The sequence below is a fragment of the Vicia villosa genome, linkage group LG6 (genome assembly GCF_029867415.1).
Source record: "Vicia villosa cultivar HV-30 ecotype Madison, WI linkage group LG6, Vvil1.0, whole genome shotgun sequence".
NCBI lineage: Eukaryota > Viridiplantae > Streptophyta > Magnoliopsida > Fabales > Fabaceae > Vicia > Vicia villosa.
The window spans coordinates 39715233-39742838 of record NC_081185.1 but is presented as its reverse complement, the minus strand read 5'-3'; positions in this window follow the sequence as shown (position 1 = coordinate 39742838).

Sequence of the window (27606 nt, the reverse complement as noted above, 5' to 3'; positions counted from 1 at the left end):
GATTACAGTCAGCGGGATGTTTTTGATAAGTCTCCTTCATAGGTTTTGACTTAACAGTATCTTTCTTTCTTTTTGATGGATGTTGACTTCCTGACTTAGTGGTTACGGGAATCCATCATTACTTGTATAAATGACATACTGACATGACTAAGTTAAACTGAGTAACTACCCTGCCCCAGGTTATGATCAAGGTTTCAATTTGCACATGAAAGAAACTTCTACTCCTTAGGCTCAAAGGGGTTGACTAGGGATTAACATCCTTATATATCCACTGTTTAGGAATTGAAACAATGCTTGTACATCGTCAGCATAGTCTGTTCAAAAGCATACTGTATGAGGTTGCGGTATCATTTTTGTCATCCTCCCTCAAAAGGCATAATTTAAAATGAGTGATAGCGAAATGATTTGTTCAAGACAAACATATGCAATGCACTGATGATGATTATTAAAACATATAATGTCTATCATGAGTCAAATGTTTAAACAAACAGAAAAGAAACTTGCAAATGGAAGTATATCTAATGATCCAAAAGTTCGTCCGTCTAGACGTCAGTCAGTCTTGTCATGACTAGGCGTAGGAGCAGTGATCATCCCAGGAGTTTTCAGGAGGGTTGAATTTAATCTCGATTCTTATTCGTCAATGTTCAGCAATTGTTAGTGTCATGTCCAGGACTGTTGAAATGGTATGCGCATCTCGCATTGGGTTGATAGCCAGTAGCGGAGGTGCTAGGATTCTTAGGAGTGTCCCTCAGAGTACTCAATTCGATCTTCAACAGATGTTGTAATGCTTGAGCCAGCGACATATTGATCTTGGTGAATTGACGCTAAGGTACGTATGGCTTTCTTCGTTGTTGAAGAACTACTTCAACCGATAGGTTGCGTTTATTACGACCTTTCTGGTTGTACATAGCGTTAGTCATATGAGGCTTCTCATGTGAGTTGAAGTCAATGATCTTGTCGTCAATTAAGTCTTGAATCCCCATGCTCCAATGGTCCACAATCTTCGGTATCATGGCTAGTAATGTTCGAATGATAAACACATCTTGCATTGTATTTGTACCCAGGAGCAGGATTGGCAGAAAGTGAATACGGAGGCAATAGAGTTATCAAGCTCCGATTGAGCAATTGTTGTAGAACTTGAGACAGCGGCATGTGCCATGGAATAAACTTTGCTGCGTATGCTGATCCTTTTTCTTCTGGGTTAACAAGGTTTTTCAACTCGTCTTGCCCCTTGGCTAAGTTCAGAATCAAAACTTGGAACCGGATATTCTGGGCCTGAAGATTTTTGACTGATTGCTCGATATCTATTTGTGCTGCAATAAACAGTGAGAGAGAATGGGAAACCTATTGCGGAAACTTGTTATGCAATGTTTATGAATGTAGATGCAATGTTTTCAAGGATCGTTAGGAAATTTAGTTTGCGATATTAGGAAATGACAGGTTACCGCTTCGTCTGAAGAATCTTGGTCTTTGTCTTTAAATGTCCTTTGAATTGGAAGGTACGTGGCCAGAGGAAAATAAATCTTCTTGCCCCTCGATTAGGAATTTTGTCCTTTGATAAGAGCACCTGAAATTGTGCGCCCTAAATTCCTAAGATCCTTGAAAGGGTTAGTTAATCAATGCTATGTTATGATGTCATGATGTTATGTGAATGCAGTGCATCAGGCAAAGCGTAAGATAGTAGGGGCACATAAGTCTTACAAGCAAAACCTGCAAGGAAATCAAAGGGCTATATAACAAACAAGTCACACAAAAGTCCTTAAGTTTAAAGGCTTGCATGAAGTATGACTAGGTGACTACCCTTCCCCAAAGGCACTTCTAAGGATAAGGATGATATCAGCAACGGGTTCTACCGAGTTACCCAGAATTGTCAGCCCTTCTAAAGCACCCTCGAACATGATACATACATACCATGCAATGATACTTTGAGAAAGAACCTATTTGAGTTGTAGTATCGGGTAGCGACTGTTGCACCCCAAAATTTGCCCACCCTATTTTACATCTATCTGGCTTTTGCTTTTCAATTCATTCGCATACCCCCATTAAAAAAATCATTAACATATCATACATCATTTAATTAATAACAGGGACATGGGATCAAGAATACAGTCACTTTCTCAACTACTTATTGATTACAGTACAAGAGTCCTCCAAAATCCAAAATGGCTCGTGCTCACCCAATGGAATAGTTCTACAAGACCAAAAGGCTTCATTTAAATTCCAATTCAACAGGCGGCCATCGTTCAAAAAGAGAACTTAAGATCATAACTCATTCTTTGTGTTATCAGGAAGCTTAAGTTGATAATTCATTCAAGAATTTCATTACAAGATCACTACAAGTCTCACTCATTACAAGTACAGCACCAAAAAATTATTATTGCAAAAAATACACTTTATTTACAATCTCAAATCCACGAGTCCATTATATTACAAAGAATCCATTGCAATTGCTAAAGTTCAGATTTAATTCATGCTCATTAAATTACAAGAGAAAATATGTGACAAGCCTATTATTCTTCCCAAACCCCATCCCAATTGTCCTTGCTTCAAATGCTCTCCATATATCTTTGGCCTTCATCAAAACAGCCCCATACGTGAGCGTTCCTTTTGGCTGCACTTCGAGAAAAAAGAGAGAATAACTCATGGCCCTGCAGCATTCAACAAGCAACTAACAGTATCCACCATACCATATGCCCTGCACACATGAAAACCAATACACTTCAATACAACCACAAACAGCACCCTGCATATCCATTCAAAACTTCCAAAAATTCAATTGCATAACCTCCAAACAGAATCTTCCCTATAACAGAATTCCTAAACTACTAACAGAATCACAACCAACTCTCATTCAGTTCATAACAGAATTCTAACATCATATAACCGCCTAACTAACTCTCAAATTCAGTTACAAATGCTAACAGGTTCAGTTAACTTCTAACAGAAAATCAAAACAGAATTGAGAAGAAACCTTACCTATAAATGCAGTAGCTTGCAGCCATCTTCATCTTCTTCACTCTCATAACCATTTTCACTCCATCTTCACTTCCATTCCTCTCCACCACTTTCCCTTCACCTCCATCATTTCCCCAGAATTCTTCACTTCATCCTCTCTTCATTCACTCTACCTTCATTCTCCACCTTCATCGCTTCTGCACACTCAATCCAACCATCATTGCCACCACTGTTTCCACCTTCATCCTCTTCACATTCAGAATCTCCAACCATTCTTCAGGCTCTCGATTCACCACCATTCATCCTCAACAGACCCACTTCTCATCACCTACGCATCATCTTCATCATTGAACATTCAATTCACCGAACCATAGAGCATCCATCACCTTCACATTCTTCAATCTTGCTCCAACAAACTTCAATCACAATCAACACCATCTTCACTTCTCCAATCATCTTGAATCCTCTCAATCTTCGCATAAAGAAAATCCAGAAAATCATAAAAGCTCCTTCGCGTTTGCAACAATCGAACCTTCGAGTTCATCTGCAAGAACAAAAAAAAACTTCATCAGCAACAATCCTCCTCGCTCTTCTCCATTGCGAGCAACAACAACAACATCGCATTCGGATTCAGAAACGAGCAAACAAAAGAAAAAGGAGATTCGCGATTGAAGGACGGGTCGAGCAGATAACATCGTCGATGATAGTTTGAGGAGGATACATCGCTCCCTTTCTTGATTACGGTGGCCGGAAACTCATCGGGGTCGAACGTTAGCCGCGCCGTTCACGTCGGAGAAGAGAGGAGAAGATCTTCAGAAGCTCAATCGTCACTCGTAGGTAACCCTAATCCCCAATTTTCCCTTTTTTAGGTTAGTTTATTTTTATCATTTTCATAATTATTCTGAATAACATAATAATTGGATCAACACAAATCTACTCGGGCCTTGTTGTACGAATTCACTCTTTTCACCCCCCAAGGCCAAATTTTTGTTTCTTTGCAATAAAAATCTGATAAGATAATACTCCTGGGCCAATTTTGCTATCCGTGCACCCCCCTGTGGCCCGTTACGTTTTTGGCAAACAATGCTGCAACAAAAATATTTCTGCTGGGCCACCAACACCTTTGGGCCCTGAGTTTTACTGATCACACCATTGTATTCAATTTGGCACCCCTGGTTTACTTTTTTAACTTAGATTTTAATTAGTTTTTTGTCACTTTCTTAACAATAAAATACTAATTTTTCTCATACGTTTTAGACCTTTAAATGTAATTTTTGACATAAAATAATTACTAAAAAATAGTAGTTTTAGGCTATTTTGTTTTAGTCTTTTTACTTGACTTGTAATTCAATTTCTCCCATAAAAAATCAATAAAAATAATAGTATCTTAATTCGATTTTTGTATTATTTTGCATCGTTCACTTTCACGTCTTGTACCATATTTTCAAGTGTTTATGTTAGCCATTTTACACTAATTTTTGTATCGTTATCTACTTGTATTTTACTTGTAATTTCGAGCTCCGCTTATGCTTATATTTTCATGCCGCTTTTTGCTCCTAACCATTAGGTAGAAACCATGACAACTTTAGGAATTAGAGGTTCCCATCATGTTAGGCTAGTTTTCATCTTAGGCTAGTTTTGTTTATTTTCCTTTTCAACTTTAAAACACTTAACAAAGGAAGAGGCGAATCACATTAAAAGTGGGAGAGAAACGAGTGGGATTTATTCCCTAATCTGTTTCTCGAACACTTAGTGAGAGAGAAATGAGTGGGATCCATTCCCTAATCTGTTTCTCGATCACTACAAAGAGAAATGAGTGGGATTCATTCCCTAATCTGTTTCTCGATTATTAGAGAAATGAGTGGGATTCATTCCCTAATCTATTTCTCTATCCATGTAGAGAAATGAGTGGGATTCATTCCCTAATCTATTTCTCTATCCATGTAGAGAAATGAGTGGGATTCATTCCCTAATCTGTTTCTTTGACATCATACATTCTATGTGATTCAACTCGCAGATTAAAATCCCTTAAAAATCACCAACCAAAAACGTCTAAAACATCTAATAAAGGCTCAGACCTAAATCAAAGTAATGAAGTGGTGCGGAACCTTGTATTGGGTTTGTTCATCATGGAATTACCCTAAAAAATACAAACCAATTTTCTCTCTTCTCTCTCTTGCCTCCGAGGCATTCTTTCTCTTGCCTTCAGGGCTTTCTTTCTCCTAATCGGACACGTTACTTCCGCTCCATTCCCAGCTTAAGACTCCAGAGGTCGAGCAGCGGAGCGCGAATGTAACTGTTCAACTAAAAAACACAAAAACAAACAAAAACTAAAGAGCCGAACTACGGCGCTCTGATTCCTGAAAAGGATACGTAGGCATCAAGTCGCGGGGCTTGAACGAGCACAACTATTTATAAACCTTATTTTCCCCGTGTTTATTTTTCCTTCATTTGCATGCATTCCCTTAGTATTGAGCTTTAGATTTATACACCCTTTAGATAGCAACAAACATAAGTGGATCCTGTGGAGTACCACAGACGTGAGGGGTGCTAATACCTTCCCCTTGCGTAACCGACTTTCGTACCCTATCTCTGGTCGAAAGACCTTTTCTTATCCTTTCCTTATTCTAGGTTTTCTGATATTCCTTTCCCTTATGGGATAAATATATTGGTGGCGACTCTGTTCACATTTCGCGAGCGTGCGACAGCTGGCGACTCTGCTGGGGATCTAGCTTAGTCGATCCTAGCTTGTGTTTGCTTTCTTTTCTTTGGGTGTTCATTTATTGATTTATTGCTTTATTGCTTTACCGCTTTATTGCTTTATTTCTTTATGCCTTGCATATCATGACTATTTATTGCTCGCATATCATGTTTATTTTCTCGCATCCTGGACTATATTATGGGTCCCCGTGGGGGCCACATATTTTCTCTGTTTGCAGGTTGGGTGGGATTTCTATGAGGTAAAAGGCCCAATACCCAGGCCAGAGTGATACATAGGCTACCTAGGATAGAGTGGATAGTCATGACGCCAACAGAATGTCAGGTTCTGTTGATTGCGATCATGAGACCCACGACCAGTCGAGGTTCAAATGGGATACCATCGTTGGCATGTATTTGCAACGATGATGGTGTCTCAGGAGAACTGTTAACGCTGGTGACCTTTTTGACCTACCATATACTAGATCCTACCTGAGAGAGGGGTTGGGAAATTTTGTTTTGCAGGAAAACATGCCTCCATCCTACCCCATGCCCATTCAGACTATCCATCATAATCAACGTCGAACCTCTGAATCTGGAGGGTTCGACCTTATGTGACTTATGCAAAGGTTATCTATCTTGAATCAACGTCGAACCTCTAAATCTGGAGGATTCGACCATCTTTGACTTATACAGAAGTTCTACATCAGTTATCTATCAGAATCAATCAACGTCGAACCTCTGAATCTGGAGGGTTCGACCATCTTTGACTTATGCACAAGCTATTTATCCAGAAAGCAACGTCGAACCTCTGAATCTGGAGGGTTCGACCATACCTTATTGACCATGAGAAGTTGTTATCCAAGAGGCCTTGATCCTTGATCTTGATTTATGATACATTTGCATCTTCATTAACATTTTTGCATTCATGCATGTGCATCCATGGTTATCAAGACTCTTACCACTCTTCCTCTCCATCAGATCAGTCAAAACGATTCCTCCACACCGATATCTGACAAGAGCTCACAGAAGAAGAATCATGGAGAACTATGAACAAGATCAAGCTGCTATTAGAGAAGAGATGGATCAAATGAAAACTAAGGTCGATGCTATCCTGGAAGCTATCCAAGCTTTGAGAAATGAAAGGATTCCAGTTGCACAAGAGATTCCTGCTAGTGCTAATCAAGCTGTTGCTAGTCAACCTGATGTCATTCCACCTTCTACTAATCCACCTGAGTTCCAACCAAGGACTAATGCTACTCTTGGAATGCCATTTAGCTTCATGACTGCTGATACTCTTGGAGCTTTAAACCAAGGAGGATCCATACCCATAACTTCTGGAGTGCCAACTATGACTGGGCCTGTTTTCCCATTTCCTGTGCCACCTTCTCAAACAGAGATTCCTATTCCTGCTTTCTGTGGTACTCGTTCTGCTAATCCAGAAATGCAAACAATACCAACTGCTGAAAGAGCTCGACCCGTTGAGAAATCTGCTGAGAAGTACAAAATCCTTGAGGAAAGAATTCGAGCCATTGAAGGATTTAGTGCCTATGGGATGGATGCTGAGGATATGTGTCTAGTTCCTAATCTGGTTGTCCCTCCTAAGTTCAAGACTCCCGACTTCCAGAAGTACAAGGGTTTGAGCTGTCCGAAGAGCCATATCATCATGTATTGTCGTAAGATGGCTTCTCACATCCACAACGACTCATTGCTCATTCACTGCTTCCAAGATAGCTTATCTGGGGCATCTCTGAACTGGTATATGAATCTGGAGCGTAATAGAATCCGATCTTGGAAGGATTTGTCTGATGCTTTCCTCAAGCAATATCAGTATAACATTGACATGGCACCGACTAGGTTGCAACTTCAAAATCAAGTGCAAAAGACCAATGAGACATTCAAAGAGTATGCTCAAAGGTGGAGAGAAATGGCTGCTCAAGTTAATCCACCACTTTCTGAATCCGAACTGGTTGACATGTTCATGAACACTCTTCAAGGACATTACTATGAGAGAATGGTTGGTAGTGTTTCTTCTGGTTTCTCCGATCTAGTCAGGATTGGTGAAAGAATTGAGAATGGTTTGAAAATTGGTAAGATCCAGAATCCCGCCAATGCTGCTGCTTCAAACCAATATGGGTACAAAAAACCTCAAGGTAATTTCATCAAAAAGAAAGAAGGTGAGACTAGTGCTGCTTCTGTTCAGGATCAAGCTCCCTACTATCAAGTGAACGCCACCGCTCCTCAAGCTTATGTGGCACCTGTTGGTCAACAACCTTGGGTTCCGTATCAACAATATGTCCAACAACAAGGTTATCAGCAGAGACAAGGTCAACAGAGGCAGAATAGGCCTAAAAGGGTGTATGATCGTGTACCAATGACCTATAGCCAACTTCTCGCCGCCTTGCTTGATCAAAAACTGATTCAATTAGCTGAAGCGAGGCCTCCTCCTGATCCTCTCCCTCCAAATTACAAGATTAATGCCAAGTGTGAATTCCACTCTGGAGGATCTGGTCACACCACTGAAGAGTGCAGAGTTCTCAAAGACAAGGTTCAGGATCTGCTTGATGCAAAGGAGATTACATTCACACCTGTGGCACCTAATGTGGTCAACAATCCCATGCCACCTCACAATGGAGCTTCCACCAGTGGAACATGAAGACTTTTATATTTGTCAGAAAACATTTCATTTGCATTAGAATAAGGCCAAACTTGCCATTGTATAGATTTCTTTAGTATTTTCAATTGTACTACTTTTGTTGTTATCAAGTACTATCCATTGTAAGAAACTCATTCTGTTTGAATAAATAAAAATGTAATATACATGTTTTTCTCAAATCATTTCATCTTTGTCATTATGTTCATTGATACTTCACTCATTTGTCTTAAGCAACTAAAAAAGGAGAATGATGAAAATTCAAAAACACATGAACTACTAATTGTATACTTTTGGAACAAAGACCCTGCTGAGGATGTACAGGCATTGTTTCAATTCCTAAACACCGGAGTTATAAGGGAGCGAAACCTTCGTAAACCCCTTTGAGCCTATGGAGTAGTAGTTTCTTTTCAAAAAATTCAAAACCCTCAATATTAACCAGGGGAAGGGTAGTCTTCAGTTAGTGCGACCGAGCGCTCGACTTTCAGGTATTCCATCAGAGGATCGATCATATTTCATCTCTCACGACAAAAAAGGAAGAGCACAATCCACAATGGATGTCTCCCATTCACTGAGAAGAAGGCAGTCACAACCTTTCCATCAAGTCAATCACAAAAGTCATACAACTTGTTCCCGAACGAGACAAAAAGGAAAAAAAGAAAGTTATGAATCATGATCAAAAGAAAAAAAGAAAGAAACAATAGCCCGCTAAGTCAAAAAGAAAGAAAACAAAAAGCTTTGAAGCAAATGACTTAGGCAAAAATTAGGGCATATCCCGCTGGACAACAAAAACCAAAATCAAAAGAAACTTTTTGTCCAGGCAAAAGTTAGGGAAAGCAAAAAGCAAAAGAAAAATCCTCCAAGGGACAAGTTGTTATGACCATCAACAAAAGCACTAAAGGGTGACTGCCACCTCCATCAAAACCATAAAGGATCCTCATCCATCACAATCCTTCCTGAAAGGCGAATACTCGTGTCAAACTAGCTGAACATAGGACTGGAGGACATCACGAAGAAGGGGTGGGTTAAGTAGAACTTGAGCCTTTATCCTTTGTTTCTCAAACCATGAACCCGGCCACGTTACAACCCTCAAAAGTCCTAATTGAAGCAGGGTTCGTTCCGAAAGCATACAAACTGTGAAATCATGTCAAAACTGACTCCTAATGTTGCTTGTCATTTGTGTTAGTATCAGTACAACATTTTGACAAATAAACTCTTTTCTTTGAGATTAACATGTGCATTGCATTCTCATTATCTCTTTCAAAACAGAATTGTCTCTAATATGAAAGCAAGTACTTGATACCAAGGAAAGTTAACATTGAAATTCCATCGAGTGATCTTACAAAGACAAAGGTTGGTCATCCGCAGAGCAAATATCTCAAGCATCCATTTGGTGGAAGAGTTCCTTTCAATCTGGGGCATTTATTCCATGATCAACACTGGGGCAGACCATCGCAAATCTCCATGATTCAAGCATTATCAAAGTTATATCTCAAGAGATCCTGCAATCTGGGGCAAGCTAGTAACAATTCATCTCTTCATCTTCAAGCAAGTGTCAGATATCGAGATAAGTGTCGAGGAGTCAAGCCACACTTCACCTTCACAAGTTCTATCCTTCAAGCAAGGACCTTTCCGCAAAGGCATCCTCCATCCACTCCTTATATCATGGAAACAATCATTCCATTCATAATCATACATACATCATGCATATCATTGCATTCTCATTATCATTCCACCCGCGTGATCCAATCATCAACAAATCAGGGGCATCCACCCTATCATGAGTCAAGCAGAGTTCAGAACTCCGCCTAATCTATTCCACATCGAAGCAGAAACCATAATCAATCAGTACACTGCATATAGAATCCATATCATTGCATCTTCAGAAGTGCATCAAATAAATCAAACATTGCATGTGAAGCATAAGCCAAGTTACTCATCAGATGAGGTCTCTACAAGTATTCAATTGACATTCCACTGGATCACTCAGAGTTACCATTGTGGTGTCATCTCCCAAAGTCAATCATGTTCATCTTTCTTCAACCCAGAGTTGATGTTTTTGTGTTTAACCCAGAGTTGACTCTCCTTTCATCTTTTAACCCCGAGTTAATTATCTTTTTCCACTCAACCCAGAGTTGACGGTTATCTTTTGTCTTTCCCACTCAACCCAGAGTTGACGGTTATGTCTTATTGATTTCTTTTTCCCACTCAACCCAGAGTTGACGGTTATGTCTTATTGATTTCTTTTCCCACTCAACCCAGAGTTGACGGTTATCTTTTGTCTTTCCCACTCAACCCAGAGTTGACGGTTATGTCTTATTGATTTCTTTTTCCCATTCAACCCAGAGTTGACGGTTATCTTTATTCAACCCAGAGTTGATCCTTCTCTTTTCCCACTCAACCCAGAGTTGACGGTTATCCTTTGTTGATCCTTTTTCCCACTCAACCCAGAGTTGACGGTTATCTCTCTTCCTTCCCACTCAATCCAGAGTTGACGGTCATCCCTTGTTGATTCCTTTTTCCCACTCAACCCAGAGTTGACGGTTATCCTTTGTTCAATCCAGAATTGATTATTTCTTTTTCAACCCAGAGTTGAAGGTCATCCTTGTTTCTCTTTTCTCACTCAACCCAGAGTTGACAATTATCTTTTCTCTTTTCCCACTCACTCAGAGTTGACGGTCACCTTGTATTCAACCCAGAGTTGATTCTCACCTTTTACTCAACCCAGAGTTGATGCTTATCTTTTGTTCAACCCAGAGTTGATGTCTGACTTTTATTCAATCCAGAATTGATTCTTTCCCCACTCACCCAGAGTTGACGGTCACCTTTTATTCAACCCAGAGTTGATGTTTGTCTTTTATTCAACCCAGAGTTGATGCTTATCTTTTACCCACTCACCCAGAGTTGACGGTCACCTTTTACTCAACCCAGAGTTGATGCTTATCTTTTGTTCAACCCAGAGTTGATGTCTGACTTTTATTCAATCCAGAATTGATTCTTTCCCCACTCAACCCAGAGTTGATGGTTGTCTTCTTATCTTTTCCCCACTCACCCAGAGTTGACGGTCACCTTTTATTCAACCCAGAGTTGATGTTTGTCTTTTATTCAACCCAGAGTTGATGCTTATCTTTTACCCACTCACCCAGAGTTGACGGTCACCTTTTACTCAACCCAGAGTTGATGCTTATCTTTTGTTCAACCCAGAGTTGATTCCTATCTTTTCCCATTCAACCCAGAGTTGATGTCTGACCTTATTCAATCCAGAATTGATAACATTCTTCCTCAGTGGATTTGACACCATCTTTTCCCCAGTGGATCACATCTCTCACAAGGCAAATTTTCAGGTTTCACTTGGTATTTAATCTTCTTCTACCTCGAATGCTCGAAAGGCTAACGCCAATCTTACTTTCAGGTTTAAGACGATTAAATAGGGGCAGCTGTTGCACCCCAAAATTTGCCCACCCTATTTTACATCTATCTGGCTTTTGCTTTTCAATTCATTCGCATACCCCCATTAAAAAAATCATTAACATATCATACATCATTTAATTAATAACAGGGACATGGGATCAAGAATACAGTCACTTTCTCAACTACTTATTGATTACAGTACAAGAGTCCTCCAAAATCCAAAATGGCTCGTGCTCACCCAATGGAATAGTTCTACAAGACCAAAAGGCTTCATTTAAATTCCAATTCAACAGGCGGCCATCGTTCAAAAAGAGAACTTAAGATCATAACTCATTCTTTGTGTTATCAGGAAGCTTAAGTTGATAATTCATTCAAGAATTTCATTACAAGATCACTACAAGTCTCACTCATTACAAGTACAGCACCAAAAAATTATTATTGCAAAAAATACACTTTATTTACAATCTCAAATCCACGAGTCCATTATATTACAAAGAATCCATTGCAATTGCTAAAGTTCAGATTTAATTCATGCTCATTAAATTACAAGAGAAAATATGTGACAAGCCTATTATTCTTCCCAAACCCCATCCCAATTGTCCTTGCTTCAAATGCTCTCCATATATCTTTGGCCTTCATCAAAACAGCCCCATACGTGAGCGTTCCTTTTGGCTGCACTTCGAGAAAAAAGAGAGAATAACTCATGGCCCTGCAGCATTCAACAAGCAACTAACAGTATCCACCATACCATATGCCCTGCACACATGAAAACCAATACACTTCAATACAACCACAAACAGCACCCTGCATATCCATTCAAAACTTCCAAAAATTCAATTGCATAACCTCCAAACAGAATCTTCCCTATAACAGAATTCCTAAACTACTAACAGAATCACAACCAACTCTCATTCAGTTCATAACAGAATTCTAACATCATATAACCGCCTAACTAACTCTCAAATTCAGTTACAAATGCTAACAGGTTCAGTTAACTTCTAACAGAAAATCAAAACAGAATTGAGAAGAAACCTTACCTATAAATGCAGTAGCTTGCAGCCATCTTCATCTTCTTCACTCTCATAACCATTTTCACTCCATCTTCACTTCCATTCCTCTCCACCACTTTCCCTTCACCTCCATCATTTCCCCAGAATTCTTCACTTCATCCTCTCTTCATTCACTCTACCTTCATTCTCCACCTTCATCGCTTCTGCACACTCAATCCAACCATCATTGCCACCACTGTTTCCACCTTCATCCTCTTCACATTCAGAATCTCCAACCATTCTTCAGGCTCTCGATTCACCACCATTCATCCTCAACAGACCCACTTCTCATCACCTACGCATCATCTTCATCATTGAACATTCAATTCACCGAACCATAGAGCATCCATCACCTTCACATTCTTCAATCTTGCTCCAACAAACTTCAATCACAATCAACACCATCTTCACTTCTCCAATCATCTTGAATCCTCTCAATCTTCGCATAAAGAAAATCCAGAAAATCATAAAAGCTCCTTCGCGTTTGCACCAATCGAACCTTCGAGTTCATCTGCAAGAACAAAAAAAAACTTCATCAGCAACAATCCTCCTCGCTCTTCTCCATTGCGAGCAACAACAACAACATCGCATTCGGATTCAGAAACGAGCAAACAAAAGAAAAAGGAGATTCGCGATTGAAGGACGGGTCGAGCAGATAACATCGTCGATGATAGTTTGAGGAGGATACATCGCTCCCTTTCTTGATTACGGTGGCCGGAAACTCATCGGGGTCGAACGTTAGCCGCGCCGTTCACGTCGGAGAAGAGAGGAGAAGATCTTCAGAAGCTCAATCGTCACTCGTAGGTAACCCTAATCCCCAATTTTCCCTTTTTTAGGTTAGTTTATTTTTATCATTTTCATAATTATTCTGAATAACATAATAATTGGATCAACACAAATCTACTCGGGCCTTGTTGTACGAATTCACTCTTTTCACCCCCCAAGGCCAAATTTTTGTTTCTTTGCAATAAAAATCTGATAAGATAATACTCCTGGGCCAATTTTGCTATCCGTGCACCCCCCTGTGGCCCGTTACGTTTTTGGCAAACAATGCTGCAACAAAAATATTTCTGCTGGGCCACCAACACCTTTGGGCCCTGAGTTTTACTGATCACACCATTGTATTCAATTTGGCACCCCTGGTTTACTTTTTTAACTTAGATTTTAATTAGTTTTTTGTCACTTTCTTAACAATAAAATACTAATTTTTCTCATACGTTTTAGACCTTTAAATGTAATTTTTGACATAAAATAATTACTAAAAAATAGTAGTTTTAGGCTATTTTGTTTTAGTCTTTTTACTTGACTTGTAATTCAATTTCTCCCATAAAAAATCAATAAAAATAATAGTATCTTAATTCGATTTTTGTATTATTTTGCATCGTTCACTTTCACGTCTTGTACCATATTTTCAAGTGTTTATGTTAGCCATTTTACACTAATTTTTGTATCGTTATCTACTTGTATTTTACTTGTAATTTCGAGCTCCGCTTATGCTTATATTTTCATGCCGCTTTTTGCTCCTAACCATTAGGTAGAAACCATGACAACTTTAGGAATTAGAGGTTCCCATCATATTAGGCTAGTTTTCATCTTAGGCTAGTTTTGTTTATTTTCCTTTTCAACTTTAAAACACTTAACAAAGGAAGAGGCGAATCACATTAAAAGTGGGAGAGAAACGAGTGGGATTTATTCCCTAATCTGTTTCTCGAACACTTAGTGAGAGAGAAATGAGTGGGATCCATTCCCTAATCTGTTTCTCGATCACTACAAAGAGAAATGAGTGGGATTCATTCCCTAATCTGTTTCTCGATTATTAGAGAAATGAGTGGGATTCATTCCCTAATCTATTTCTCTATCCATGTAGAGAAATGAGTGGGATTCATTCCCTAATCTGTTTCTTTGACATCATACATTCTATGTGATTCAACTCGCAGATTAAAATCCCTTAAAAATCACCAACCAAAAACGTCTAAAACATCTAATAAAGGCTCAGACCTAAATCAAAGTAATGAAGTGGTGCGGAACCTTGTATTGGGTTTGTTCATCATGGAATTACCCTAAAAAATACAAACCAATTTTCTCTCTTCTCTCTCTTGCCTCCGAGGCATTCTTTCTCTTTCCTTCAGGGCTTTCTTTCTCCTAATCGGACACGTTACTTCCGCTCCATTCCCAGCTTAAGACTCCAGAGGTCGAGCAGCGGAGCGCGAATGTAACTGTTCAACTAAAAAACACAAAAACAAACAAAAACTAAAGAGCCGAACTACGGCGCTCTGATTCCTGAAAAGGATACGTAGGCATCAAGTCGCGGGGCTTGAACGAGCACAACTATTTATAAACCTTATTTTCCCCGTGTTTATTTTTCCTTCATTTGCATGCATTCCCTTAGTATTGAGCTTTAGATTTATACACCCTTTAGATAGCAACAAACATAAGTGGATCCTGTGGAGTACCACAGACGTGAGGGGTGCTAATACCTTCCCCTTGCGTAACCGACTTCCGTACCCTATCTCTGGTCGAAAGACCTTTTCTTATCCTTTCCTTATTCTAGGTTTTCTGATATTCCTTTCCCTTATGGGATAAATATATTGGTGGCGACTCTGTTCACATTTCGCGAGCGTGCGACAGCGACTATGCTCTCAACATACATCAATAGTAGACCCCCACTACGTTCCTAAAAGTCAAGATGGGTTAAAGGTAACTAAAGGTCCTTAAGCTCCGACTCACCTACAAATATCCACATGAACCTCCCTCATGCAAGAGAGGCATGCGACCACCCATAGAGGCCTAACTTAAGCGTGAACTCTCATATTGACCAATCCTCCACATACATGAAGGAGGTCGCCATAACTATGCCACTTCCTATCTCAAGGTGCACTCGAATCCGGGTATAGGATTCATCTTCCATTCAATTCCCAAAACAACCCTGAAAAAAATAAAGCAATCAAAACAAACATTAAGTGATCCTAAAATTTAAGGTAACCCCTCTTTTTATTCGAAAATCCCCAGCAGAGTCGCCAGTTCTGTAATACGGTGAACTGAATTTTAGAGAAATGTCGCGGTAAGCAAGAGTCGCCACCGACTTTTATTTTATCCAATTGGAAAGGCTAAAAGAACAGAAAAGACCTTTGAAAGATTTTGAGTTCGGGGGGTAAGTTATACAAAGGGAAGGTTTAAGGCACCCTTTGTATCCATGGTTATCCATGGGCTCTTAATTGCTTAGCTCACTCTGTTTTCAAAATGTTTGAGTTGTTTGAAAAGTAGGGTGTGAATAGAAAAACTTCGTTTAAGGAGTTTATCTTGTAAATAAGCGTAGGGAAAGATAGATTTGAATTTAAATTTGAAAAAGATCAAGAAATTAATAGTAACTACCCTTAAATTAGAAAAAGTCTTTTAGCCTTTCAGGGCTATCCATACCATAGGAGGGTAGGAAGTCCTTGTATTGGAGGTTAACGGGTCATCGAAGTATCGTTCGCCATAAAACTGTCCTCACCATGAAGAGGTAAGTAGTCTTTAGGGAAGGATAGAATAGTCATTAATCTTTTTAGGCATCATGCGAGGATACCTTAGCAATTGGGACAATCATCTTTTACCGAGGCAACTTCGAGGAACTAGATGATTTTCAATCTCTTTAGGCAACCTTGCTTTAGGCAACCTTGCTTTAGGTATCCTCGGAATCGAGGGACTTGACTATTTAGTACAATTAGAGGCAACAGGAAACAGATAAATAAGGCAACAAGGCAGCGGGAGGGATTACCCTAAAGGTGCGTGTGTGGCACAATCAAGTGGTTAACTTTGATAATATTTATCTTGTAAAAATTAGTGATTCTATATTAATTTGCAGGCTTGCACTCCCTATGATTACTAACCACGCAGTTTAAAATGCAGAAATTAAAAGCAGAAGAAATAAAAGTTCCTAAGCTATTACAATATACACCTGTGGGCAGAAAGTTAAAGGCCCTAATTACTATTACATCAAAATTGAATAAGCGACCTATACCTTCTAGAATTTAAATAACAAAGTTAAATAAATAAATAAATAAAAAATGAAGGCAGAATTGAATAAAGGAAAAATTTAAATGGCGGAAATTAAATAATTCAATAAATGTCATAAATAAATAAAGGCAAAAGTAAAATAAAGGCACGCGGCAATCATAGAGTGTATAATGAGAAGAGAAGTTCGCAAATAAAAATGTAGTTCAGGAAAATCAAGGTTAAAACCTTATGGCTAAAATTTTAAAGGGTAAAATCCTAGTTGACGGACAACACCTACCAAAATATGTGATCTTTTTGGGTTAAGGGCAAAGATAAGTGATGAAACCTAAAATCAGACTAAAATTGAATTATTGATCTGAAAACCCTAATTTGATTAAATTAGCCTAAGCCTAAATTTTATATTATTAATTAGCCCTACATAAAAAACTAAATTGATTTTATTAAGCCTAAATTAAATTATAAACCTAAAAATTAATTAATTAACTACTCTTAGATTAGGTTAACAATTAATTTATACAGAAAAACTAGGTTTTATGTTGATTTATTAAAATTAAACTTAATTTTCTAAAAAAAGAATAATCAATGAATTATGTAAAGAAAATAATGAAAAAAAACAAAAAAAACTGGCACCGATTGTGTGTGGATCAACCTGGAAGGTCCATGCTACACTCCTAAGCTCTGGTGCACTGGATCTTGCTTGGCCTCGATCTGATGGGTGATGATGAGAGTCATATGGTAGGCGTGCGTGAGACACTATGCGCAGGATCCAGGAGAGCAAGGGAACAAACGAATTATAAAAATATATGTGTGTCGCCGTCCAGGTTCGAACACAGGTTCATCACGTTCCCATCGTTTGACCATAGCCATCTGTACTGCAATTATGAGTTGTCATATTATCCTCACAAACCAATAAATATAAAACATTAAACTTCAAACTATATTTCAAAAATAGTCAAATGTGGGCCATTGTTTCACGCTGCAGCCAATCGCAATTGGAGAGAAGGCCTTGGAATATTTGACTAGCCAATCAAATCGTATGCAACCACCACGTAGACCTGGACCAGACCTGGAGATTCAAACCACCGCACACGGCGGTTCCGACTTTCTTCTCCGATGAAGGGGATTTATCCACCTGCAAGATTAAACCGAATAAAGGAATAAAAGACACCCTACCCCCCTAAATCGGGGGCTGCGAGTTCATTGGTAAGGTTAGTTTTGCATGAAAAGGCCTGCAAACTGTGTTTTGAAGCTTTACAGTTCGGAAACCCTAGTAATGGTGCGTGGCGATTCCAGTCATGAGCTTCACACGTAATACGTCATAACTATTCAAAACACTTCCACAAACATGTTAGTATCATCATCTTGAGTCAAAACGGTCAGTAACATGAAGATTAAATGAACAAAAAATATGATGAAAGTGAGTTCGTGTATGCATGACTTATTGTGTTACAGCCATGGAATCCGTTCCATACTAAACCAAACTTACATCAGAGGTGTAATGGAGGGCTTGAAATTGCTTGAGAAGCACTGTACAATCAAACTCGATTATGCAAGTTTTGTGAAGAATTTTTTAGAGCGAAACCCTAATGCTATGGCCTTTTCTTTTCTTTTCTTTTCTTTTCTTTTCTTTTCTAGATTGAACTAGGTCAAGAAAATTGGACTCAATCTTTGTGAATCAAGAGATTTGCATTTGATATTGGAAAAGATATGAAAAGCTTCTATTTTGAGTTCAAATATGTACCAATCATACTCCATGATTTTCATCCCTTCCAATATGCATATTTGATTGATTATAATCAATGGAAAAAATATTGAGCCACCAATTATAATTATTTCATGATTAATTTGTTTTATTTGCATTTAAGTGATAAAAAATCAAATAAAAGGCAATAAAATCATGGAGATAACAATAATTGGCCTATGGACTCCCTTTGGGCTCAAAATTTCGTGGATGGCTCAAAATATTAAAGCCCATTGCTCAAAAATTTATAATTCTTCACTTTGCCCTTTTGCATTTTCTTGAAAATAGTCCAACTTGTGTAAGCCATAACTCTCTCAATTTTTATTATATGGAGATGTTCTAGGACTTTTTGGAAAGCCCAATATGTCTTCTTCAATCCACTTTGGACATGTTTTTCATTTGGAAACTTTATCTTGATGATATTGCTCCTGAGAAAAAACAGCTTTTTGCAATCTTCTAGAAGGACCTGTAATGTATTGACTCATATCTCTCAAACGAAGCATTTTTGGCCTTGGCTTGGGAGAGAAAAAGTTGTAGATAATTCAATTTCCTTCAAAATGAGCTTTGGATGGAAAATTTCTTATGTTCCATGTGAAAGTTATGGCTGGTCAAAGTTGGGTTGACTTTCTCCTTAAAAACCCTAATTTAGAAACTTAGGTTTTTGATGATTTTGGAGCTTTCTTTGATGCATCATGATCAATCTTCGATCAAATGATGAATGATACGTCATAATTAGGATGTTGACCAAAAATCAGAAGTTTTGACTGTGCTTTGACCATAGTTTGACTTTTAGGTCAACCAGTCGATTATTGATCGTTTGGACTTTTGACTGAGCAATCTTATGAATCAGAGCTTGCAACTTGGCATGAGAATCCTTTGAGGCATATGAGAGACCAAGGGTTCCCTTTGAGGTCTTAGAACTCGATTTTACTTGGAAAAGATCAAAACCCTAGTTTGAGGGTTGTTGTTTAGGAGAGTGTACAGTCAGTCAAATCTTGAGCTTTTGATATTCAAATGAGCTTGAGTATAAAAATGTGGTGGGAAAATTTTGGGGTATGACAGGGGGTATACCCCCTTTTTAATGTATTAAATATTACCATCGTGGCCGCAATGGTGCACTAACAGGCACAATCTTTGGGCCTTGGGCCTTTTATTTTACTAAGTTTTTGCTCCTGTTTGTGTGCATGATTTATGTTATATGTGTATGTTTTCCTCATAATTTTTAGGACAAGGGGCTTTGCTTGATATTTATGTGGTCTTCAAATGTGGGGAACTTGATCAAATTGACAGGGTCATGTGCCTGGCTTGGGTGAATCTCGGGTTCCGTTGATATGGAGCTCGAATTTCACTGCATTAACGGTCCCTTCGCGAGCAGGGTGTTTTGCCATCATGGTACAATTACAACGGGGGAGCTTGATTTGAGTATCCCCTGAAGGATCAAGTATCTGCTCGTCAAAAGGAAGGACTCTTGTCTTTTTGTTTCAACATGATGTGCTCTGCTTGTACCTAGGTTGTACCTATGACCGTGATCGCTTCCTCGTCAAGGAGGAGTGATGTCTTCAGTCTTAGCTATAATACTGTTTTAGCTTTTCAGCATTCCATGGTCGAGCAAATTCTTCTCCGTGCAAATTTTCAAAGTAGTAGGCCCCATTCTCCGTCTTTACTTGGACAAGATAAGGGCCTTCCCAGTTTTCCCTCCCGAGAATCTTTGTGATTTCTCTTGAGTAATAAACTGCCTACTTCGAACTCTCGTTTGATGACTTTAAGGTCATACCTCAAGATCATTCTTTGCATGAGTGATGCTTCGGAGAGGGCAGCACCTGTCCGAACTTCTTCACCTAGATCAAGCTCTTCCCCGAGGGCCTCGTTGTTCGTCTCCTCGTCGAGAGGCACCTCTATTCGCCTGGTCGGTTCGTGTATTTCAATTGTGATCACGACCTTAGTTTCGTACGCTAAGCAGAACGAAGTTTCTCCCTTGGTAGAGTGAAGTGTGGTTCGGTAGGCCCAGAGGACATTGTGTAGCTCTTCGACCCACCTCTTTTTAATCTCGTCGAGCCTCCTATTGAGACCTCTTAGAATTAATCTATTCGAAGCTTCTGCTTACCCGTTGGTCTGGGGGTGCTCGATGGAAGCGAAGTGTTGTAATGTCCCTAACCTTGTGACAAATTCTTGAAAGTTTTTGTCGGTAAATTGGGTCCCATTGTCAGGGATAATAGCTAAATGTACGCCAAACAGAGCAAGTATGTTTCTTTTGTAGAAACAGAGCACATTTTGCGCAGTTATTTTGGCTAGTGCTTCTGCTTCAATCCATTTGGTAAAGTAGTCGACGACCACTATCAGGTACTTATTTTGATTAGAGCCGCTGACGAAGGGACCATGGACATCCATTCCCCACCATGCGAAAGGTCAGGGTGAAGACAGAGATTTGATTTCATTCGGAGGGGCTAGGTGCATATCTCTAAACCGTTGGCATTTGTTTCATTTCTTGACGTGTTCTTTGGAGTCCTGCTGCATAGTGGGCCACTAGTATCCTACCCATAAAGCTTTCCGAGCGAGTGATCTTCCCCCATATGCTGGGCATTTATTCCTTTATGGATCTCATGTAAAAATGTGGGATTTTTGTTTCATCGATGCATTTGACGAGGGGGATGAAGAACCCTCGTCGATATAGCTTGCCCTCGACCAAGACGTAGGATGAAGCTCTTCTTTTGACGGTAGCGGCATCTTTTTGGTCACTTGGTAGTTCTTTATTTGTTAAATATTTATATAACGGGGTCATCCAACTAGTGGCGTCCCCGATTGCGTTTACATCGAGGATCATGGCCAGTTTTTTGATGCTTGGTCGGGCTAGAACTTCCCGGATAAAGAATTGTTCCCCCTTTCTTCTTTGTGCTTGCAAGTTTGGAGAGAACAATGGTGCGAGTATTATCCTCTCGAGGGCTTGTTTGAGATGGATGAAGGCTTTATCTCATTCATCTGTCCATTCAAATGTAGCCTCTTTATGTAGAAGTTTGAATAGAGGGAGAGCATGTTGGGCCGATTCGGCCACGAAATGGGAGAGTGATGTAAGCATTCTGTTTAATGATTGGATGGATTTCTTTGAGTTCGACATAGGGAATTTGGAAAGAGCCCTACACTTGTCTAGGTTAGCTTCAATTCCTCGCTCAGTAAGATAGAACCCGAAGAAATTACCTGCCCGGACACCAATTATGCATTTCTTAGGATTAAATCTCATTTTTCATTTTCTGACCTGTTCGAAGACCTTTGTAAGATGGAGCGCATGATCGGTTTCCTCTTGGGATTTGACGATCATTTTGTCCATGTAAACTTTGAGCATATCCCCGATTTCTCCTCGGAATACCTTATTCATCATTTGTTGGTATATTGCTCCCGTGTTTTTCGAACCGAAGGGCATTACATTGTAGTAATAGTTGCCTGAGTCCGCCATGAAAGTTGTGTATTTTTTATCAGCCTTAGCCCTGGGGATTTGATTCTATCCCAAATACGCGTCCATAAACGAAAGTAATTTAAAGCCTGCAGAATTACCTGCTAGTTTATCTATGCTCGGGAGGGGGTATGCCTCTTTAGGGAAAGCCCTATTGAGATCGGTGTAGTCAGTACACATGCGCCGCTTTCCATTACTCTTTTTAACTTACACAACATTGGACAGCCAAGTAGTATACTTGGCCTCTAGAATGAAATTAGCCTCTAAGTGGTCTTTTAAAGCTAATTAGGCTGCGACTGTCTTCTCTGGGGACTGCTTCCTCCTTCTCTGGACAACTGCCTTGTATGCTGGGTCAATAGTCGGATGGTGGCCTGCGACCTCGCGGTCTAGGCCGGGCATCTCTGGTGTGCTCCAGGTGAACAAGTCGGCATTCTCTTGAAGACATGCTTTTAGCTGCTTTCTGACCAAGTCGGGAAGATCAACTCCGATCTTGACTCCTCTGCTCGGGTCCTCCTCGAGCGTGACGAGCTCAAAGTCACCTTCAGGAATAGGGTACAATGGTTCCTCAACGGTGGCTTCTGAAGAGCTCTTTGTCTCGGATTGATCTTTGGCTTCTCTACAGAAACGACTGTCTAGATCGACGGTGTCGACATGTGGTAACGGCTTATGTGCCTCAGAGTTGGAGGGAAGTAACAACTTTGCATCCTGCCGTCGAGACACTTTGATGGAGTTAAGGCCTTTAGAAGATTATGGCATTCCATAAGGTTGTTCCCTCCAAGGTCAAAAACCTTCAAATCCTGTTGGTCTGGGGGTGAATGGTGGCACCTGTCGACGTAGGCATAGCCTGTGATTCTGGCGCAGAAGTCGAGATATTCGTTTTACTTGCAACAACTGTGCCTGACCCTTGTGGGGGATCTTGCCCTCCACGCTCGCTGGCTGAATTAACCATTTTTTATTGTATTTTCGTTTAGGAATTGGTTGTGAATTATTCGTAGATTTACCTTTCTTAAGGTTCATACAAGGTTTTAATGTACTCTAAACCTATAAGACAAACTAAAAACACTTAAATGACAACTTTTGACACCGTCCCACTAGGCGTGCCAATTTGTTTACTGTGATTTTCGATAAACAACCGCTAGTCCTCCAAACTATGAATATACTTTGATTACTCGCAGGATCTACTAGATTGATCCTAGGAGATGTGACGAAAAGTTATCTTTTATGATGATTGAATTCATATTTTATGAGTTTTGACTTTTAACGAAATGATCCTAATCTATGACTGGTTGTAAAGTAAAACTAAATACAATGCAACGAAAGAAATTGCAAAGAGTAAATCGAAATGATTATACTAAAAACATAAATGGCTCGATGAAATGTAAAGGAATTAAACTGTAAACATAAACGGTTCGACAGGAAATGTAAAGGAATTTAAAAGACTTCGTTCTTATAAAAGAAAGATAAATATTGAAAAGATATTGGTGTTACCCGTACATTTCTCAGCAAAAACTCTTTCTCTAACGCTTGATACCTGAGTGATTTGTGAGTAATTTGTACAAAATGAATACCTATGGATCCTACCACTAAGACCCTTATTTATACTTATTCGTCCCTAACGGTCCTACTCTAACGAGATGCCACGTTGCTCGTTTGCATATGCTTTGAATTCTTGGGGCTCCACATGTCCTCTTTGATTCAAACGAAACATTTTGAATTTAAATTTTCCCGCTTGAACACTCTTCGACGCGCAATAATGTGTCTTTGCGAAAACATATCAGAATATCCTAAGTCTTTTCAGTCCTTCGGCTTCGAAGGTAACTCCTTCACATTTAGCTTCGATTTAGGAAACCATCCTGATACATAACAATCTTAAAAATAGCCATTCAAAAGCCATTTTTTCTTCGAGACCTATATCTTTGAAGAACATAATCATTAGTCGAAATATCCAACTAACAGTGGGCCAATGCTTATTGGGTCGTTTCACACTTATGAGTGGATTGAGCCAATTAAGATGATTGGGCTAGTCCAAAACAGGAGCCCACCAAAATCGTTGCTTCCGGGCGTAGAAGTAATGACTTAAGGTCGTCTTGTGCGAGCACTGAGGGGAACCGACGAGGAGCCGGTGTTTATGCTGAGTAGAGCGCACCGGTGAAGCATCATGATCGGTAGATGGGTAGGTGAATAGTTACCTGAACGTGGAGAAACGGTGTGTGTGTGTGTGTGCTCGCCTCGAGCTTTGTATTATATTTAATGTGTAATGATATCTAGCCTAGTAACTAGGGCTTAGGGTTTAATGATGGCTTTCCCCCTGTTGCACCCCAAAATTTTCCCTCCTATTTTCTTTTAACGGGCTTACGTTTCACATTAGGACATATGTATTATCATTCATATCATTGGCCCTATGATCGCGGGGTCAAGGTTCATTTTCTCAAGCTCTCATCAAGGACCAATCATATCCTTGTCATGACAAAGGTCTAGCACTTCGGTGTGCTTTGCATCAAGAGTTTCCGCTGATCTAAGACAGTTCAAAGGAAAAGTCGGTTTTGTGATATCTTTGCAAAATTCGTAACTCTCAATCGGAAGGCTGTATGAGCTTGGTTCACGCGTAACCGACACTGTTTCAGCATTCTCCACATTTTATGTGTTCGGCTCGGGAGCCAATTATTTGAGGAAGACCTTCGAATTTGTAATTTAATTGCAGTTGGTGGGGCTGAACCGTTGTTTTTGGACGGTAAAAGAATCACAACTTTCCCACCGTGTATCGGATCTGGCTGAAATTTTACTGGAAGCTCCATCTCGATGTTCCCGACATTTCGTATGTTCGGCTCGAAGGCTAATTTTGCACCAAAAATTCCAGAAAAATTCAAGAGCATCGGAGCTCGTTTGCGAAAAAGGGCTTAGAGAGGGCAGTTTGGGAATTGCGCGTATTTGGCCACTCTGTATATTCTTTCATATCTCATTTTGAAGAGAGGTTCAGAATTGCTTTCACTGCAAACAAAAATCAAAACACTCTCTCATTCTCTCAAAGATCAAACACACTCTTTCTCTCAAGTTTCATAATAACTTCATCGAGAACACGAAGAACATGAAGAGTAATTTTCTGGATTTCTCATCTTCCTCCTCCCTCACCAAATGTTGCGCATCACTCTCCTCTCCCATCTCTATCTGATTTGCAATATCCGCTTCAATTCTTCTTCATGTTCGCGCTTCGTTCAGATATTCGTTTGGTAAGCATTTAGATCTTGATTAAGTGCTTAATTATTGATGATAACATAAATCTTGATGTTAGATCTAGTTGTTGTTGTTGTTGTTAATTAATGATAATGATGATTAAATGTTGATTCGAAGTGTTCGATCTATGATTCGTTGCTAGATTCAAAGTTGTTGCAAGTTGTGTGCACTATGTGTTTGTAATAATGCTTGCATGAATTTGTTGCATGGTAATTTGTTTTGATGACATGAGATCTATGTGAATGGAAGCTTGATTTGTGACTATTTGATGCTCAAAATGTTGTGTAAATTGCTATAAATTCGTGCTTCGTAATATTTGTTTCTGTAAAACACTTTTGATTACCTCTCGGAAGAAGATTCCAGCGAGGTCACACAGGAGTTTGTGATTTGTAGCTATAGGGGTTTGAGCAGCGCAGCTGATGCAAGCTCAAGAATGAATGTGTCTTGGTTATCCCTCAATTGGGACCCCTAATTATAGCTGTTGGAGCCATAGTTGTCCTCATTGATGGAGGAACTTTGAATTCCCTCCATAATGAGCAATATGTCGTAATTTTCACCGGCAAGCTTTTAAAGTGTTGTAACCGCCATAACGGTAAAGACCATTGATGTGGAAGCCATGGTTACAGATTCTCTGAGTTAAGTGGTGTCGGCCTCCATGTTTGTCGGCCAATCGCGATGTTCTGGGCTGGCTGAATGCCTAAGTTGGCCCGTGGCTTTGTCCCGGGTTGATGATTGTTGTCTTGTTACGTCTTTCAGATTGTCTACCTCTTCTTGTTTGGGTCCGACTTGTCAAATCGGCCTAAATGAAGGTGTTTTCATGTTGGTTGCATTAATGGTAAAACATACCTGGTTGATATTGTATTATGCAGGTTGCATATGTGTGAAGCAAATACAGGTTTTGTAGTGAATGTCATGATCGATGTCATGACATTCGTGTGTGAAAGCAGGAGCTGTTATTATTTATTAAATGTGTTTCCTGATTTATCTCAATTATCAGTTTAGGAAACCTTTTATTGGGTGCTGAATATTTCGTCCAGAAGATCCTGCTGACAGCACATTGTGTATCAGACAGATGGCGTGTGAATTAGGTTAACTTAGTTAACCCTAATTTGTTTCTTAAAAAGCTCAAGTCCCAAGACTGCATATAAAAGGACTGCAATCCTATTTTGGAACGCAGACAAAAGATTTTGTATTGTGAAGAACTGTTGTTTTGTAGCTGTCTCGTGTGATCCAAGCAATTGTCCTTGATGATTGCGTTGGAATAGTTTGTGTTTGTTTAATGTCACTCTAAGCTTTTAAGCACGAGTGTGTGTCTCTTGATTGAAGCTTTTAAGTAGATTAAGGTGTGTTTTTGAAGAGTGTCTTCTCTCTGTAATTGTTATTTGTTTACGTGTAATCACTGTTGTGATTAAGGGGGGGTGGAATGGAGATATTCCATATCTAGGAATAACCTAGGTAGAAGGGTCATTGGGTAGTGATTAAGTGAGAAGTTTTAAACGGGGGAGTTTAGCTTTGAATTGATATTACTAATAGTAGACTTCATCCCAGGCTTGGTAGCCCCCAGAGTAGGTTGTTTGAACCGAACTGGGTAAACAACTATGTGTGTTCTTTTATTGTTTTATGCTGTTATGTTATTACTATCTGTGCTGCGTAATTATGGATGTCATAACATCCAGTTTGAAATCGAGCGTGTGTTACTAGAATTTTCAATTGGCATCAGAGCAGGCACCCCGCCTGTTTACATCTAGGTGAGATCTAGGGCTAACAAAATTTTGGTACTGTGGAGAAGGAACAGTTAGTGTTTGGAAACAGACCACCCATGCTGGATGGCTCTAACTATGACTACTGGAAACCTCGTATGGTAGCAGTCATTAAGTCAATGGACAGCAAGGCCTGGATAGCTGTTGAAAGCGGATGGAAACATCCTGAGAAAATTCTGGAAGATGGAACCACTATTCTAATTCCTGAAACTCATTGGAGCAAATCTGAAGAAGAGTTAGCTTTGGGCAATTCCAAGGCCCTAAGTGCTCTGTTCAATGGTATTGACAAGAACATATTAAGACTTGTGCAACACTGTGAGCTGGCTAAAGAAGCTTGGTATATTCTCAAAACGGCACATGAAGGCACGTCCAAGGTAAAGATGCCGAGACTTCAAATGCTTACCACTAAGTTTGAAAATCTCAAGATGAAAGAGGATGAAACCATTCATGAATTCTGCATGAATGTCCTTGAGATATCAAACAACTCAGCAGCCTTAGGAGAAAAAATGACTGAAGAAAAACTGGTAAGGAAGATCCTCAAATCACTGCCTAAGCGTTTTGATATGAAGGTAACTGCCATAGAGGAAGCTCAAGACATCAGCAACATGAAGCTGGACGAACTTATTGGTTCTTTACAAACCTTTGAGTCAAGCATCTGTGAGCCTGTT